Source organism: Hippopotamus amphibius, chromosome 15, assembly GCF_030028045.1.
Source record: "Hippopotamus amphibius kiboko isolate mHipAmp2 chromosome 15, mHipAmp2.hap2, whole genome shotgun sequence".
In the NCBI taxonomy this organism is placed as follows: Eukaryota; Metazoa; Chordata; class Mammalia; order Artiodactyla; family Hippopotamidae; genus Hippopotamus; species Hippopotamus amphibius.
In genome coordinates, this window is record NC_080200.1 from 12,466,820 (window position 1) to 12,482,927 (window position 16,108).

General features: G+C 40.4%; 1 non-coding gene across 1 annotated transcript; it reads left to right on the forward strand.

The window, feature by feature from the left end:
• The first annotated feature begins 4,874 nt into the window (after positions 1-4,874).
• On the forward strand, positions 4,875-4,981 carry LOC130837592 (U6 spliceosomal RNA). Its single transcript, XR_009049365.1, has one exon. It is a non-coding gene; the product is annotated as a U6 spliceosomal RNA (small nuclear RNA).
• The last annotated feature ends 11,127 nt before the right edge of the window (positions 4,982-16,108 follow it).

Sequence of the window (16,108 nt, forward strand, 5' to 3'; positions counted from 1 at the left end):
TGTGGAGAAAAGGGAATGCTTGTGCACTTTTGGTGGGAATCTAAATTGGTGCAGCCACTCTGGAAAACAGTATGGAGTTTCCTCAGAAAATTAAAAATAGAACTACCATATGATCCAGGAATTCCACTCCTGGGTATACATCCAAAGGAAACAAAATCACTATCTCAAAAAGATATCTGCACCCCTACGTTAACTGCAGCATTATGTATAGCAGCCAAGACATGGAAAATCTAGTGTCCATCAACAGAAGAATGGATAAAGAAAAGGTGGTATATAAATACAATGGAATATTATTCAGCCATAAATAAAATAAATTCTGCCATTACAACAACATGGATGGACCTTGAGGGCATTCTGCTAAGTGAAGTAAGTCAGACAGAGAATGACAAATATTGTATGATCTCACTTACTTGTGGAGTCTAAAAAAAAGAAGAAAGAAAGGAAGAAGGAAAGAAAGAAAGAAAAAGAAATCATAGATACAGAGAACAGATTGGTGGCTATCAGAGGCAGGAAGGGGGATGGGCAAAAGGGTGAAGGTGATCAAAAAACATAAACTTCCAGTTATAAGATAAATAAGTTCTGGGGGTGTAATATGCAACGTGGTGACTAAAGTTAACAATACTGTATTATATATTTGAAAGTAAGATCTAAGGGAGTAGAGTGGATATATGTATACATGTGACTGATTCACTGTGCTGTACAGCAAGAAACTAGCACAACATTGTAAGGCAACTATACTCCAATAAAAATTAATTTAAAAAAAGAAAGAGCTTATGTCCCTGGTAGTGATCTGTCCTGTTGTTAACCTGGGACTACTATCAGTGTTAACATACCTTAAAATATTCTATTGAAATTCTTGATTTTATTTTTCATTTAACAATTGAGGGGGACTTCCCTGGTGGCACAGTGGATAAGAATCTGCACTCCCAATTCAGGGAGCACAGGTTTGATCCCTGGTCAGGGAACCAGATCCCACATGCATTTTGCAACTAAGAGTTCCCATGCCACAACTAAGGAGCTGGCAAGCCCCAACTAAGGAGACTGCCTGCTGCAACTAAGGAGACTACCGCTGCAACTAAGACCATGTGCAACCAAATAAATAAATAAATAAATATTTTTTAAAAAATGATTGAGGGATTTACTACTTGCAAAGCACTATGATGGGGTATGGGGGATGATTATAATATTTGATTAGTACACACTGTATGCCAGACCCTAGATAAACCCTTTTATGTGAGTTATTTTTTTCAATCCTTACAACAATCTTGTGAGGTAGGAGCTGTCCCACCTCTCTTCACTACATATTACTAGTAGAGAAAATAAGATGTGGTGAAGTTAAAGCTGATTTTAAAAAAAAAGTTAAAAAAAAGGATCTAAGGGAGTAGGTCTTAAATTTCTCTTCACAAGAAAAAGATTGTTGAACCATGTGCACTGATAGATGTTAACTAAACTTACTATGGTAATCATTTCACAATACTTACAGTAGGTCCTTATGTCAGCCAACAAGGATCTACTGTCTAGCACAGTGAACTATACTCAATATTTTGTAATAACCTATAAGGGAAAAGAATCTGAAAAGTATTATATATATGTATACATATGTATGTATATATGTATAACTGAATCACTATGCTGTACACCTGAAGCTAACAAGACATTATAAATCAACTATACTTCAAAAAAATTAATATATATACATATATCAAATCATGTTGTACACCTGAAACTTACACAATGTTATATGTCAATGAAACTGTGAAAAATAATACATGTGCCTAAATGTATATACATACACATATAAAGACAGAGACAGAAAGAGATGAAAATAACATGGAAAATGTTAGTAATTGGAGAGTCTAGGTGAAGGGTTTGTTCATTGTACAGTTCTTGTAATTTTTCTATAGGTTTGAACATTTTCAAAATAAAATGTTAGAAAAACAAGTCACCTGGATTTCCACGGGGGTGCAGTGGTTAAGAATCCACCTGCTAATGCAAGGGACACAGGTTTGAGCCCTGGTCCAGGAAGATCCCACATGCCACAGAGCAACTAAACCCGTGCGCCACAACTACTAAGCCCATGTGCTGCAACTACTGAAGCCCGCACACCTAGATCCCGTGCTCCACAAGAGAAGCCACCGCACTGAGAAGCCCATGCACCACAAAGAAGAGGAGCTCTTGCTTGCCACAACTAGAGAAAGCCTGCGGGCAGCAATGAAGACACAACACAGCCAAAAAAAAAAAATTCACCTAGTCTATTGCCAGAATTTTAATTAATTCAAGTATGGGATCTGGGTACCAAAATGCCTCCCAGGTTAGAGTTTAATACAGGAAATAGAGGAAGAATATTGGAGATTCTCAGAAAATATTTGGTTATCACTACACATTTGCCAAGGTTGATCTACATTTTCCATCTCTACCCACAAGCAATGTTGTGTGGTCCAGAATAGAGAGCCATTTTTCTCCTCTGAAAGTAGGAACGCCTTCAAGATTTGCATAAACCATTTCAGAGCCAGGAAACCTTATGCGAATCTTGGAATGTGGGTTGTTAGAATATTTTGAAGCTGGTGAGAAAAAAAAAAAAAAAAGGACAAAATATCTGCAAGACAAAATAGGCATCTGCAACTCCCGGTCAACATACAGGACCAGTAGTAACGTCTCTGCCCTTGTTGGAACAGATTGAGTGGAGGGAGTTGATGAGTGGGAAGGTGGTGCTTTCAAAATCCCGAAATAAAGATGTTCAAAACGCCCTTTCACAGCATGTCAGACAAATGCCGCATGGGGACCTCGACATCCTGGAGTGATTGAATGTCAAGCAGAGATTTCGAGAAAATGAGAGAGGGCGGAAGCTATGCATGAAAACATACTCTTTTCCTCTCTTTCCAAATCTGATTCAAAATGCCCAGCTGTAGAACCAGGACATTTTCTCAGTTGTCTGGGAAGCAACACCACCTTATTCAAGTCTATTGGGGTGCCAAGGTACTCGGGCTTCCTGTTATTAATTGATTTGTTTGGTATACATTCACGGAATGCTTATGTTCTAGGTGCTATGCTAAGCTTTGGAAAACACAAAGGAGTCTGCCAGTTCCTGCCATTGGAGGCTTAGAGTCCAGTGAGGGAAACAGAAGTAGCAGCAAGTGTGGTAGATTGAATTACTGGTCCCATTTCTTTACCTCTCCCCAACCCATACCCTGCACCATGGGACTTTACTGTCAATCTAACTAAAGGCAGAGTCCCTGCCACTTGTGGTTTCTGTTGTTGTTGTTGTTTTGGCCATGCCATGCAGCATGTAGGATCTTAGTTTCCTGACCAGGGATCGAACCCTCATCCCCTGCAGTGGACACATGGAGTCCTAACCACTGGACCACCAGGGAATTCCCCTCTTGTGTTTTAAAATATAGTGTATTTTTGAAAGCTTGACATATAATGAGGCCAATAGATCAGAAGATGATTTCCATTGAAAAGATAGTTTATTACTCCAAGTTCCCAGGAGGAGGGGGTCATGCCAAGCCATGCAAGGCCACACATGGATGCACCAGGTTCAGCCAGAGGCAGAGGGAGGGGAAAGTGTGGGTAGGAGGCTTTATTCTGGTTTCCTTGGGAGGAAAGAGATGAGGCAGGGGAAACAGACTTGGGATTGGCTAGTGTGAGTAATTTCAGCAGTCTCTGGGCATAGTTGCTGCCCTTAGTTGTTTGACACCTGGGCCGAACCAAGGTTGATTAGGTCAGGTGGATAGTGGCCCTGAATGCAAGAGCCCAATAAAGGAGGTGGCTGGAGTGTGAACTCAGGATTGCTTGGTTTGCATACGAAAGATACATTTATGGGCAAGTTGTTTATTATCTCTAGGAACTGACTAACCCTGGGAGGGGCAGTCTCTGCAGGGTCAGCAAGACCCCAGATGTCAAAGCATCAGAATACACAGAAAAAAAAAAAAAAGGACATAGTTAATACACTTTGATACTGGGTCATATGACCTGCTTTGTCAATGGAATGTAGTGGAAGACTCACTATGCCATTTACAAGCCTAGACCTCAGAAGACCTCACTTGTTTCCACTTGCCCTCTTGTCTCTGTCATCACCAGGAGAAGAGCTTCCTCCTGGGAACAGCTACTCCTTTGGCTGAGGCCCCAGAATAAATACATACAGAGTAGAAGTGGACCTGGACGCAATCTACAGAGAGAAGCTCATGCATGAATCAAAGCGGACCAGCTGATCCCCAGCTGCATTGGCCAAGTCCCAGTCAACCCTCAGATGTATAGGCGAGAATAAAAGATAGTCACTTTTGGAACATTCTCCAAAGTAGCCCATATGCTAGGCTGGAAAGCAAGTCTCAATAAATTTTGAAAGACTGACATCGTACAGAGTATGACCACAATGGAATTAAACTGGAAATCAACAATAGAAAGATAACTAGAAAAGTCCCAATTGTTTGGAAATTTAACCACATAGCTCTAAATAGGTCAGAGAAAAAAATCACAGTGGAAATTAGAAAATATTTTTAACTGAATGACAATGAAAACTTTGTGTGATGCTGCTAAAGCAGTGATTAGAAAGAAATGCATAGCTTAGAATGCCTATATTTCAAAAGAAAAGGTTTAAAATATTGTTGTTTCAAGACTGAGTATTGGCGGTTCTTTTCTTATGCAGCAACAGCTGCCTGCTACAATAACTAGCATCTGCAGTGTACTCTAAATACCTTATAAATAATATATATTTATATATATTTATATAATATGTAAACATTTGTATGTTTATATAAATTTATTAAAACCTTATAAGGGTAATAGGAAAAAGATGCTATTATTTTCTCCCTTTTTAGCCTATGTAAACAGAGTCACAGAGTTTATGTGAATAGCTAATAAGAAGCAAAAGCAGGGTGCTCGCTTCAGCAGCACTTATACTAAAATTGGAACAATACAGAGAAGACTAACATGGCCCCTGTGCAAGGATGACACACAAATTCGTGACTCATTCCATATTTTTCTGTATAACAAAGGGAGGTCAACTCAATGATGGGTGATGCCTTAGAGGGCCGGGTAGGGGAGGGTGGGGGGGAGTCGCGGGAGGGAGGGGATATGGTGATATATGCATAAATACAGCTGATTCACTTTGGTGTACTTCATAAGCTGGTACAAGAGTGTGAAGCAATTATATTCCAATAAAGAGCATAAAATAAAAAAATAAATAAATAAAAGAAACAAAAGCAGGATTCAAATTCAGGCAGACTGACTCCAGAGTCTAGGTTCTTAGCAACTGTGCTATACTGCCCCAAGAGGAGCAAGCTAATTATCACAGTATTGTGATAAGTAATATTAATTCACAGAGGTGGGAGGTGGTCTAACTCAGAGGATAAGAAAAAAATTCTTGAAAGAAGTGATGCTTAAACTGAGCATTGAGTACAAAAGGGATTACCTAGATCAGCATTCGCCAACATTTTTGGCACCAGGGACCAGTTTCGTGGAAGACAATTTTTCCACGGATGGGGGGGAGGGGAGGAGGATATTTCAGGCGGTGATGCGAGCAGTGGGGAGTGGCAGATGAAACTTCACTCACTGCCCCGCCACTCACCTCCTGCTATGCACCTCTGGGGCAGGGAGGAGTTGGGGACCCATGACCCAGATGATTAAGAGAAAGTCAAGGCTGATGAAAAAGTTGTGTAAAAGCCCACAGGCCCAGATAACTGGTTAAACCTTATTTCTGGATGTGTCATGAGAGTGTTTCCAGAATAGATTAGCATTTGAATTGGTGGACTAAGACAGACCACAAATTATAGTCACAGTGAGATCAAAAAAAGAAAAAGAATTGGGATTTGGAGGAAAGAAAGCCATTTCAAATCAATAACTCCTCCCAGGGCAAAAGGAGAAGTGTTCAGTTCTATTCTGAAAATAGTTAATTAAAATTTATAGGAACTTCCCTAGTGGTCCAGTGGTTAAAAATCCACCTTCCAATACAGGGGACAAAGTTTCAATCCCTGGCTACGGAACTAAGATCCCACATGCTCCAGGGCAACTAAGCCCATGCACCACAACTAAAGAGCCCGCATGTCACAGCTAGAAAAGCCCACTCACCAGAATGAAGACCCAGGGGAGTCAAAATTAATTAATTTAAAAATTTATAGAGAAAGTAAATAAACATGTTTCCCTCTATCTCTACTTGTCTTATTTCTCTTCTTCCAACTTGTGGGTAAATGTACTGGAGATATTAAAAAGAGCAGAGTTGCTAAGAAGACATGAAAAAACTTCTGAAAAATTCCTGATATGAGTTCATACCTAGGCCCATAACACCTGTACTCATTCTAAGACAGGGAATAAAAATACAATTTCTCATCTTAAAACTCCAGGTACAATATATACAACGGAATATTACTCAGCTGTAAAAAGAAATGAAACTGGGACATTTGTAGAGACATGGATGGACCTAGAGTCTGTCATACAGAGTGAAGTGAGTCAGAAAGAGAAAAACAAATATTGTATATTAACACATATATGTGGAATATAGAAAAATGGTACAAATCAACCGGTTTGCAAGGCAGAAATAGAGACACAGATGTAGAGAACAAACATATGGACACCTAGTGGGGAAAGCGGGGAGGGTTGGCGGGAAATGAATTGGGAGATTGGGATTGCTATATATACAATACTAATAAGAAAACAAATACCAAATTGTACACTCTAAATATATGCAGTTTATTGTCTGTTAACTGTATCTTTATAAAAGTTCTTAAAAAAAAAAAAAAACTCCAGGTACATTATGCTAAGCAAAATAAGCCAGACAGAAAAGAACAAATGTTGCATGATTCCACTTATATGAGGTCCTTAGAATAGTCAAATTCATAGAAACAGAAAGTAAAATGGTGGTCTCCAGGGACTGAGGGGAGGGGAAACAGGGAGTTATTTTTTCATGGGTACAGTGCTTCAGTTTGGGAGGATGAAAGCGTTCTGAAGAGAGATGGTGGTGATGGTTGCACGTGAGGTGGTGATGGTGATGGAGTGTACTTAATGTCACTGAACATATTCCTAAAAATTGTTTAAATGATATATTTTATGTTACTTCTATTTTATCGCATCTTTTTTTAAATCCAAGGAGACAATAATAATTGTTTCAGGCAAGAACCATCGGTAGATACTAAAATTAATGGTCAAAAGTTTGATGAGAAATAGGATATTTGCAAAATCTCAAAGCATCTCCCCGCAACACTGTGCTTCATTGCTTTTTATGGCTGGATAACTTTCCATTGTTTGGATATACAGTGCTCATCTATTCATCCATTGATGGCTATTTCAGTAGTTCTCACCTTTTGGCAATTGTGAATAATGCTGCTATGAACTCTTGTGTACAAGTTTTTGCTTCCAAAATACCCGTTTCCAGTTCTTTGGGGGTATGCACCTAGGAATAGAATTCCTTGTGTTATTTTGGCAACTTTTTTCGGAAGGCTGAGATTCTTTCCAAATAAAAAGTTAGAAAAAAAATAATCAAAATCCAGGTAGGATTTGTGAATAAATTCACATCCGTGGAGCAAATTAGAAGGAATGGGTAAGTAAAAGAACTCTTTCTGAGACAACGTCTACTATCTGGGGACGGCAACAGATTTCCTGTGTCCTCCTGCGGGCGTCATGCGCCAGAATGGGTAACGCAGTTCAAAGAATGACTAGGGAGAACCGCAGGGGCTCCAAGCCTTTCAGACGCATGCGAGCATCCAAGGATCTGCCAGCAGAGTTTCAGGCAGCAGTGAGGCAAGCAAGTTGGAAGGACATAGCAGAAGAGTGCAAATGAAAAGCTGGATGAAGCGACTTACAGTGCCCTTTACACCAATGATTTTGAGAGCCTCCTAGAGGCTGAAAATGTCCTATCTCTGGATGCTAGCAGCAGTTACTTGGGAATATATACAAAAGCAAAAATTCATCGAGTTATACGCTTAAGATTTATCCATTTATGGACCTAAGTTTTAGCACCAGCAAGCCTCTTCTACCCCTGCAACTGTTCCCACCCCCCGCTAACTGCCTTTCCTGTTTCCAAGGCTCTCTGTCCACACTTTAAATTTGCCATAATCATATATACCAAGGGCTGACAAACCTTTTTTCTTAAAGAACAAAGAAGTAAATATTTTCAGCTTTTCAGGTCAAATGATCTCTTTTCAAACGACTCAACTCTGCCCTTGTAGCATGAAAGTAACTATAGACAATAGGTAAACAAATGGGCATGTCTGTGTTCCAATAAAACTTTATTTACAAACACAGGTGGAGGGCCAGATTTAGCCCTGGGGCCATAGTTTGCCAGCCTCTGATATTTACCATGTTTGAATTGCTTCATCTCCTCTATCAAGTGTAACTACCTTGAGGCAAGGACAAGTTTTTCCATCCCTGTAGCTTCGCCATCTGGTCCAGCCCCTGGCACAAAATAAATGATTGTCTGCAAACAAATCAATGAGTGGTTTAGTTAATTGTTTCCTCAGCTCACACATAAATGAGAAGGGGGAGAAAAGCAAAGTTGAGTAATTTAAGGGCATGACAAAAGATGCAGCCCCCACGGGAAGCATAATAAAACCTTCTAAGTAGCCCCCATACTATGAGGGTTCTGGCTATTGCATTCAATTCATGTTCACTGAGTACAGAACTTCCTTTGGGCTGATGGTTGTGTTACCCAAAAACTGAGTCTGCCTCTTGGTGGCTGTTGAGCCAAAAGGCACAACCAAGCCAAAGACTGGAAGCAGGAAGGATTTATTCTTCCACAAGCAAGTAAGGAGAACACTGGGGATATTTCCCAAAGCAGTGTTTCTCCAAAGAGCAATATTGGGGAAGTTTTAAGCTAAGAGTACGTGCATATTCATGAAGGGGCTTGAGCAGAGGAGAACTCAGCATAGAACTGGAGCAAAAGCAGACAGTGTCCAAGCTTTAGTTGACTGAAATCACGAGGGTCAGTATCGTCATGCCATCCTCCACTTGGGTGGGGGCCTTAGATCCTGCAGAACTCAAAGACACGTACCAGATTGTTAAGTCTATCCCTTCAGGAGGAGCTAGGACTCTGCTTTGTCGCTGACCTATTGTTTTTTGACTGCTTTCCCTGTGTTCCTGCATTCCCTCATTAATTACTGAGACCTGTTCAAGGGCAAGCATTGTGGCCAAGTTTAGATCGCAAATTGGCTTAGGCTAGAAATGATTTCACTTCTGTCAAGAAAGCCATTCCTGGTCCTCTTTCTCCAGGGACCCCCTACCCTATTGACTTAGAGTTGCACAACCCTATGAATGTACTAAATGCCACTGAATTGTTCATATTTAAATAAACTTTATGTCTTGTGAACTTCGCTTCAATTTTTAAGAGCAAAAAAATAAGTGGTATACAAACGTGAAAACTTTGCTATAAAAGAAAAACAAAGGCTCCCTCTGGCTGCTGTGTGGAGAATAGACTTACTACAAGGCAGGAACAGAAGCTGAAGTTACCTAAGCCCTCCAGCTTCAGTCATTTTACTTTCATTGGTTCTATCATTTCTGAAATATTTCTCGAGGGATACAAAATGCTTGGTCTCAGTGCTACTGGGACTGCTTAGCTTCTTAGCCTTAGGAAATGTCAAGAAATAAGGGTGCTGCCACTGCTGGGGTCCACAATTTGACCATCTCGGACAGATACTGCCCCAGTGTTGGCATCTTGTAGCAGTAGCTAACACGCTTGGAGAGCTTGCTATGTACCAAGCATTATATTAATCTATCTACCCTTGAGCATACTCTTGCAAGCTAACGGGCTACTTTATCAGCCTTTCTGCAGTAGACCCTCTAGTGCTGCATGTTCCTTTCCTTTAGCCCCTGCTGAAACCGTGCACCTCAGATTGGGACTCACGTGGCTGGGACTCAAACCCTGCCAAAACCCAAGGTCTTCCAACTAAGATCGCACACCTGGTTTCAGGACTTAATGAAGCTCAGGTTCTTGATGTCTCATCACAGAAAGAATTCAGTGAGAGACAAAGTGATAGGTAACAAGTGGATTTATTTAGAAACGCACTCCACAGACAGAGTGTGGGCCATTTCAGAAGGTGAGAAAGGTACCAGGGTATGGGGGTTGTCAGTTTTGTAAGGGTGGGTAATTTCATAGGCTAATAAGTGGGCAGAGTATTTCAGCTATTTCTGGAAGGGGCAGGAATTTCCAGGAATTGGGCCACTGCCCACTTTTGGATCCTCATGGCCAGTCTTGGAACATTCATGGCGCCTCGAAGTCAACTTGTCCACCATCCTGGACCCATTTGGTTCTAAACAGTTTATGTCATGTCCTAGGGCTATGTCATTCTTTCAAAGGTTGTGCCCTGTCCCCTTCCCTTCTGTTTCACTTCTTTTTTTCTTTTTTTTAATTTTTTTAAGAACTTTTATTGAAATACAGTTAGCAGACGATAAACTGCACATATTTACAATGTACAATTTGGTTTTTTTTTTCTTGTTAGTAATGTACATATGGCAATCCCAATTTCACAATTCATCCCCCCCCAACCCTCCCCACTTTCCCCACTTGGTGTCCATATGTTTGTTCTCTACATCTGTGTCTCTATTTCTGCCTTGCAAACCGGTTGATTTGTACCATTTTTCTATATTCCACATATATATGTTAATATACAATATTTGTTTTTCTCTTTCTGACTCACTTCACTCTGTATGACAGACTCTAGGTCCATCCATGTCTCTACAAATGTCCCAGTTTCATTCCTTTTTACAGCTGGGTAATATTCCATTGTATATATGTACCACATCTTTTTTATCCATTCATCTGTGGATGGACATTTATGTTGCTTCCCTTCTGTTTCACTTCTGCTTTCAGCCTCAGGGGACAGTTCCTGCAAGCTTCAAGTCACCTCTTGCTGACTGTGCCCCATCTCAAGACTATGCCACATATCTTTCCACTTTCTCCAGTCTTTTCCAATCCTGCAGCTTGGAGAAAAGTGTGGGGTTGAAGACCCCTGGGGTGAAGTTGGTCACGGTTAACATCAACATATCATATCACATGTTCCCTAACAGGATTTACTCAAAAGGACTGCCATAAACTGAAAGTCTGTGTTCTTCCAAATTTCATATGGTAAAAATCTAAGCCCCAATGTAATGGTATTAAGAGGTAGGGACTTCCCTGGTAGCACAGTGGTTGAGAATCCTCCTGCCAATGCAGAGGACACGGGTTCCATCCTACATGCCACGGAGCAACTAAGCCTGTGTGCCACAGCTACTGAGCCCATATGCTGCAACTACTGAAGCCCGCGCACCTACAGCCCATGCTTCACAACAAGAGAAGCCACCTCACTGAGAAGCCCATGCACTGCAAGGAAGAGTAGCCCCCACTCACCACAACTAGAGAAAGCCCATGTGCAACAATGAAGACCCAATGCAGCCAATAAATACAAATAAATAAATAAATAAATAGTTTTTTTAAAAGAGGTGAGGCCTTTGGGAGGTGATTAGGTCATGAGAGTGAAGCCCTCATGAATGGAATTAGTGCCCTTATAAAACAGACTCCAGAGCATTCCCTTGACCCTTTGCTATGTGAAGACATGGCAAGAAGATACCATGTGGATCAGTCCCTCCCATCAGGAAGCACACAGGAGGCTCCTAGACAGCTTCCTCTACAAGAGGGCAGACAGCAGTATCAAGCAGTATCAGCAGTATTTCGTCTTGTGGAACTGAAAACCACAGCCACAGAAAGATAGAGAAAATGAAAAAGCAGAGGACTTTGTACTAGATGAAGGGACAAGATAAAGCCCCAGAAAAACAACTAAATGAAGAGGAGATAGGCACCCTTCCAGAAAAAGAATTCAGAATAATGATAGTGAAGATGATCCAGGACTTTAAAAAAAGACTGGATGCAAAGATCAAAAAGTTTACCAAAGACCTAGAAGAATTAAAGAGCAAACAAACAGATATGCAACACAATAACAGAAATGAAAAATACACTAGACGGAACCAATAGCAGATTAACTGAGGCAGAAGGGCGAATAAGTGACCTGGAAGACAGAATGGTGAAAATCACTGATGCAGAAAAGAATAAAGAAAAAAGAATGAAAAGAACTGAAGACAGCCTAAGATACCTCTGGGACAATGTTAAACGTGCCAACATTCGCATTATAGGGGTCCCAGAAGGAGAAGAGAGAGAGAAAGGACCCGAGAAAATATTGGAAGAGATTATAGTTGAAAACTTCCCTCACATGGGAAAGGAAATAGCTACCCAAGTCCAGGAAGCACAGAGAGTCCCAGGCAGGATAAACCCAAGGAGAAACACACCAAGACATATAGTAGTCAAACTGACAAAAATTAAAGACAGAGAAATATTATTAAAAGCAACAAGAGAAAAGCGACAAATAACATACAAGGGAACTCCCATCAGGTTAACAGCTGATTTCTCAGCAGAAACTCTGCAGGCCAGAAGGGAGTAGCATGATATATTTTAAGTGATGAAAGGGAAGAATCTACAACCAAGAATACTCTACCCAGAAAGGATCTCATTCAGATTCGACAGAGAAATCAAAATCTTTACAGACAAGCAACAGCTAAGAGAATTCAGCACCACCAAACCAGCCCTACAACAAATGCTAAAGGAACTTCTCTAAGCAGGAAACAGAAGAGAAGAAAAGGACCTACAAAAACAAAAACAAAACAATTAAGAAAATGGTACTAGGAACATACATATCGATAATTACCTTGAATGTAAATGGACTAAATGCACCAACCAGAAGACACAGACTGGCTGAATGGATACAAAAACAAGACAGATATATATGCTGTCTACAAGAGACCCACTTCAGACCTAGGGACACATACAGACGGAAAGTGAGGGGATGGAAAAAGACATTCCATGCAAATGAAAACCAAAAGAAAGCTGAAGTAGCAATACTTATATCAGATAAAATAGACTTTAAAATAAAAAATGTTACAAGAGACAAGAAAGGACATTACATAAAGATCAAGGGATCCATCCAAGAAGAGGAGGTAACAATTATAAATATATATGCACCCAATATAGGAGCACCTCAATACATAAGGCAAATGCTAACAACTATGAAAGAGGAAATGCAAGACAGAAATAGAGACACAGGTGTAGAGAACAAACACATGGACACCAGGTGGGGAGAGCGGGGAGGGTTGAGGGGGAATGAATTGGGAGATTGGGATACCAAATTGTACACTCTAAATATATGCTGTTTATTGTCTGTTAACTCTATCTCAATAAAAGTTCTTAAAAAAAAAAAAGAAGAAGAAGAAGAAGATACCATGTGAACCAGGAAGCCCTCACCAGATGGCAAATCTGCCCGAGCCTTGATCTTGGACTTCGCAGCCTCCGGAACTGTGAGAATAACTGTTGTTTAAGCCATCTCATCTATGATATTTTGTTATTACAGCCCAGACAGACTTAAGACAAGGATAAAACATCACTTCTATGAATCCTACCAGCAATAGATACTCTCATACCTAGATTAGTCAAATCCATAGAGACAAAAGAGTAGATGATGGTTGCCAGAGGCTGCAAAGAGGGAAATGGGCAGTTAGCATTTAACGAGGACAGGGTTACAGTTTAATGATGAAAAGACTTCTGGAGTTGGATGGTGCTGCTGGTTGCACAACAAGGTGAATGTATTTAATGCCACTGAACTGGACACTTAAAATGGACAAAATGGCAAATTTTATGCTATATCTATTTTACCATAATGTTTTTTATTGAAGTCTAGTTGATTTACAAAGTTGTGTCAGTGTCAGATGTACAGCAAAGTGATTCAGATTAGATAGAGAGATAGATAGAGAGAGAGATAAAAGAGATAGAGAGATAGATAGAGATACAGATACAGATATAGATATAGATATATTCCTTTCCAGACTATTTCCCATTATACGTTATTATAAGATATTGGATATAGTTCCCTGTGCTATACAGTAGGTCCTTGAGGTTTATTTTATTTTTTAATATTTATTTATTTATTTGGCTGTGCCAGGTCTTAATTGCAGCACACGGGATCTAGTTCCCCGATCAGGGATCAAACTCAGGCCCCCTGCATTGGGAGCTCGGAGTCTTAATGACTGGACTACCAGCGAAGTCCCTGTTTATCAATTTTATATCATAGTGTGTATCTGTTAATCCTAAACTCTTAATTCATCCCTCCCTCTCCCCCCACCATTTCCCCTTTGGTAACCCCTAAATTTACTTTCTTTGTTAGTAACTGTATTTTGTAAATAAGTTCATTTGTACCAATTTTTTTAGATTCCACATATAAATGATATCATTTGATATTTGTCTTTCTCTGTCTTACTTCACTTAGTAAGATGATCTCTAGTTCCATCCATGTTGCTGCAAATGGCATTATTTCCTTCTTTTCTATGGCTGAGTAATATTTCATTGTGTATATGTACCACATCTTCTTTATCCATTCATCTGTCAATGGACATTTAGGTTGTTTTCATGCCTTGGCTATTGTAAATAGTGCTGCTATGAACACAGGGGTGCACGTATCTTTTCAAATTAGAGTTTTCATCTTTTCTGGATATATGCCCAGGAGTGGGATTGTTGGGTCATATGGCAACTCTATTTTTTTAAGGAACCTCCATACTCTTCTTCATAGTGGCTGCACCAGTTTACCTACTCACCAACCATGAAGGCGGGTTCCCTTTTCTCCACACCGACTCCAGCATTTATTTGTAGATTTTTTTAGTGATGGTCATTCTTTATCACAATGTTTTTAACTGATTTTCTGGGTGTAAAACTATAGTCCTAGGGACTAACTAGGTGGCACAGTGGTTAAGAATCCACCTGCCAATGCAGGGGACACAGGTTCAATCCCTGCTCCAGGAAGATTCCACATGCCGCAGAGCAACTAAGCCTGTGAGCCAAAACTACTGAGCCCAAGTGCCTAAAGCCCATGCTCCACAACAAGAGAAGGCCCCACAAAGAGGAGCCCATGCCCACAGTGAAGAGTAGCCCCCACTTGCTGCAACTAGAGAAAGCCTGTGTGCAGCAACAAAGACCCAATGCAAACAATAAATAAATAAATTTATTTTTTAAAAAGCCTATAATCCGGGACTTCCCTGGTGGTCCAGTGGTTAAGACTCCATGCTTCCACTGCAGAGGGCAAGGGTTCGATCCCTGGTTGGGGAACTAAGATCCCACATGCCATAAATAAATAAAAAAAAAAAAATTAAAAAAAAAAAAGCCTATAATCCTATTTCTACAAGCACTTGTAAAGAAAAAAATGCATGATCTCATTCTAACTTAGAAAACATCAGGAGGGACATTCTACAAAATACCTGGCCAGGATGCTTCAAAAATGTTAAGATCATGAAAGATAAGGAAAGACTGAGGAACTGTCACAGACTGGAAGAGACAAAGGAGATGTGATGCTAAATGAAATGTGCCATCCTGGATGGGTCCAGATAAAGTTTTCACTAGTGGAAAACCTGATGAATTCCTAAGAAAGTCTGTAGCTGAGTTAAAAGTATTCTACCAGTGTACCCAATAACGTATAAAAAGAATTACATAACACAACCAAGTGGAGTTTATTGCAGATGTGCAAGACTGGTTGAACTTTTTTTTTTTAAAGTATTCTACCAATGCTGATTTCTTAGTTTTGTGAAATCTCTGGTTATGTAAGATGTTAACATTCAAGCAAGTTGGGTTATGTATATAAGAACTCTCTGCTCTATCTGGGAAGATTTCCTGTAACTCTAAAATCATTTCAAAATAAAAAGTTTAAAAAGAAGGCTTCCAACTCGAGGATGGAAGATGCCTTAGAGGACTGGGGCGGGGAGGGTGGGGGGGACGCAAGGGGGGGGAGTCAAGGAAGGGAGGGAATACGGGGATATCTGTATAAAAACAGATGATTGAACTTGGTGTACCCCCCAAAAAAATAAAAAAATAAAAGAGGGCTTCTTAGGTGGCGCAGTGGTTGAGAATCCACCTGCCAATGCAGGGGACACGGGTTCGATCCCTGCTCCAGGAAGTTCCCACATGCTGCGGAGCAACTAAGCCCGTGCGCCACAACTATTGAGCATGCGCTTTAGAGCCTGTGAGCCACAACTATGGAGCCCATGTGCTGCAACTACTGAAGCCCATGAACCTAGAGCCCATGCTCCACAACAAGAGAAGCACGGCAATGAGGAGCCC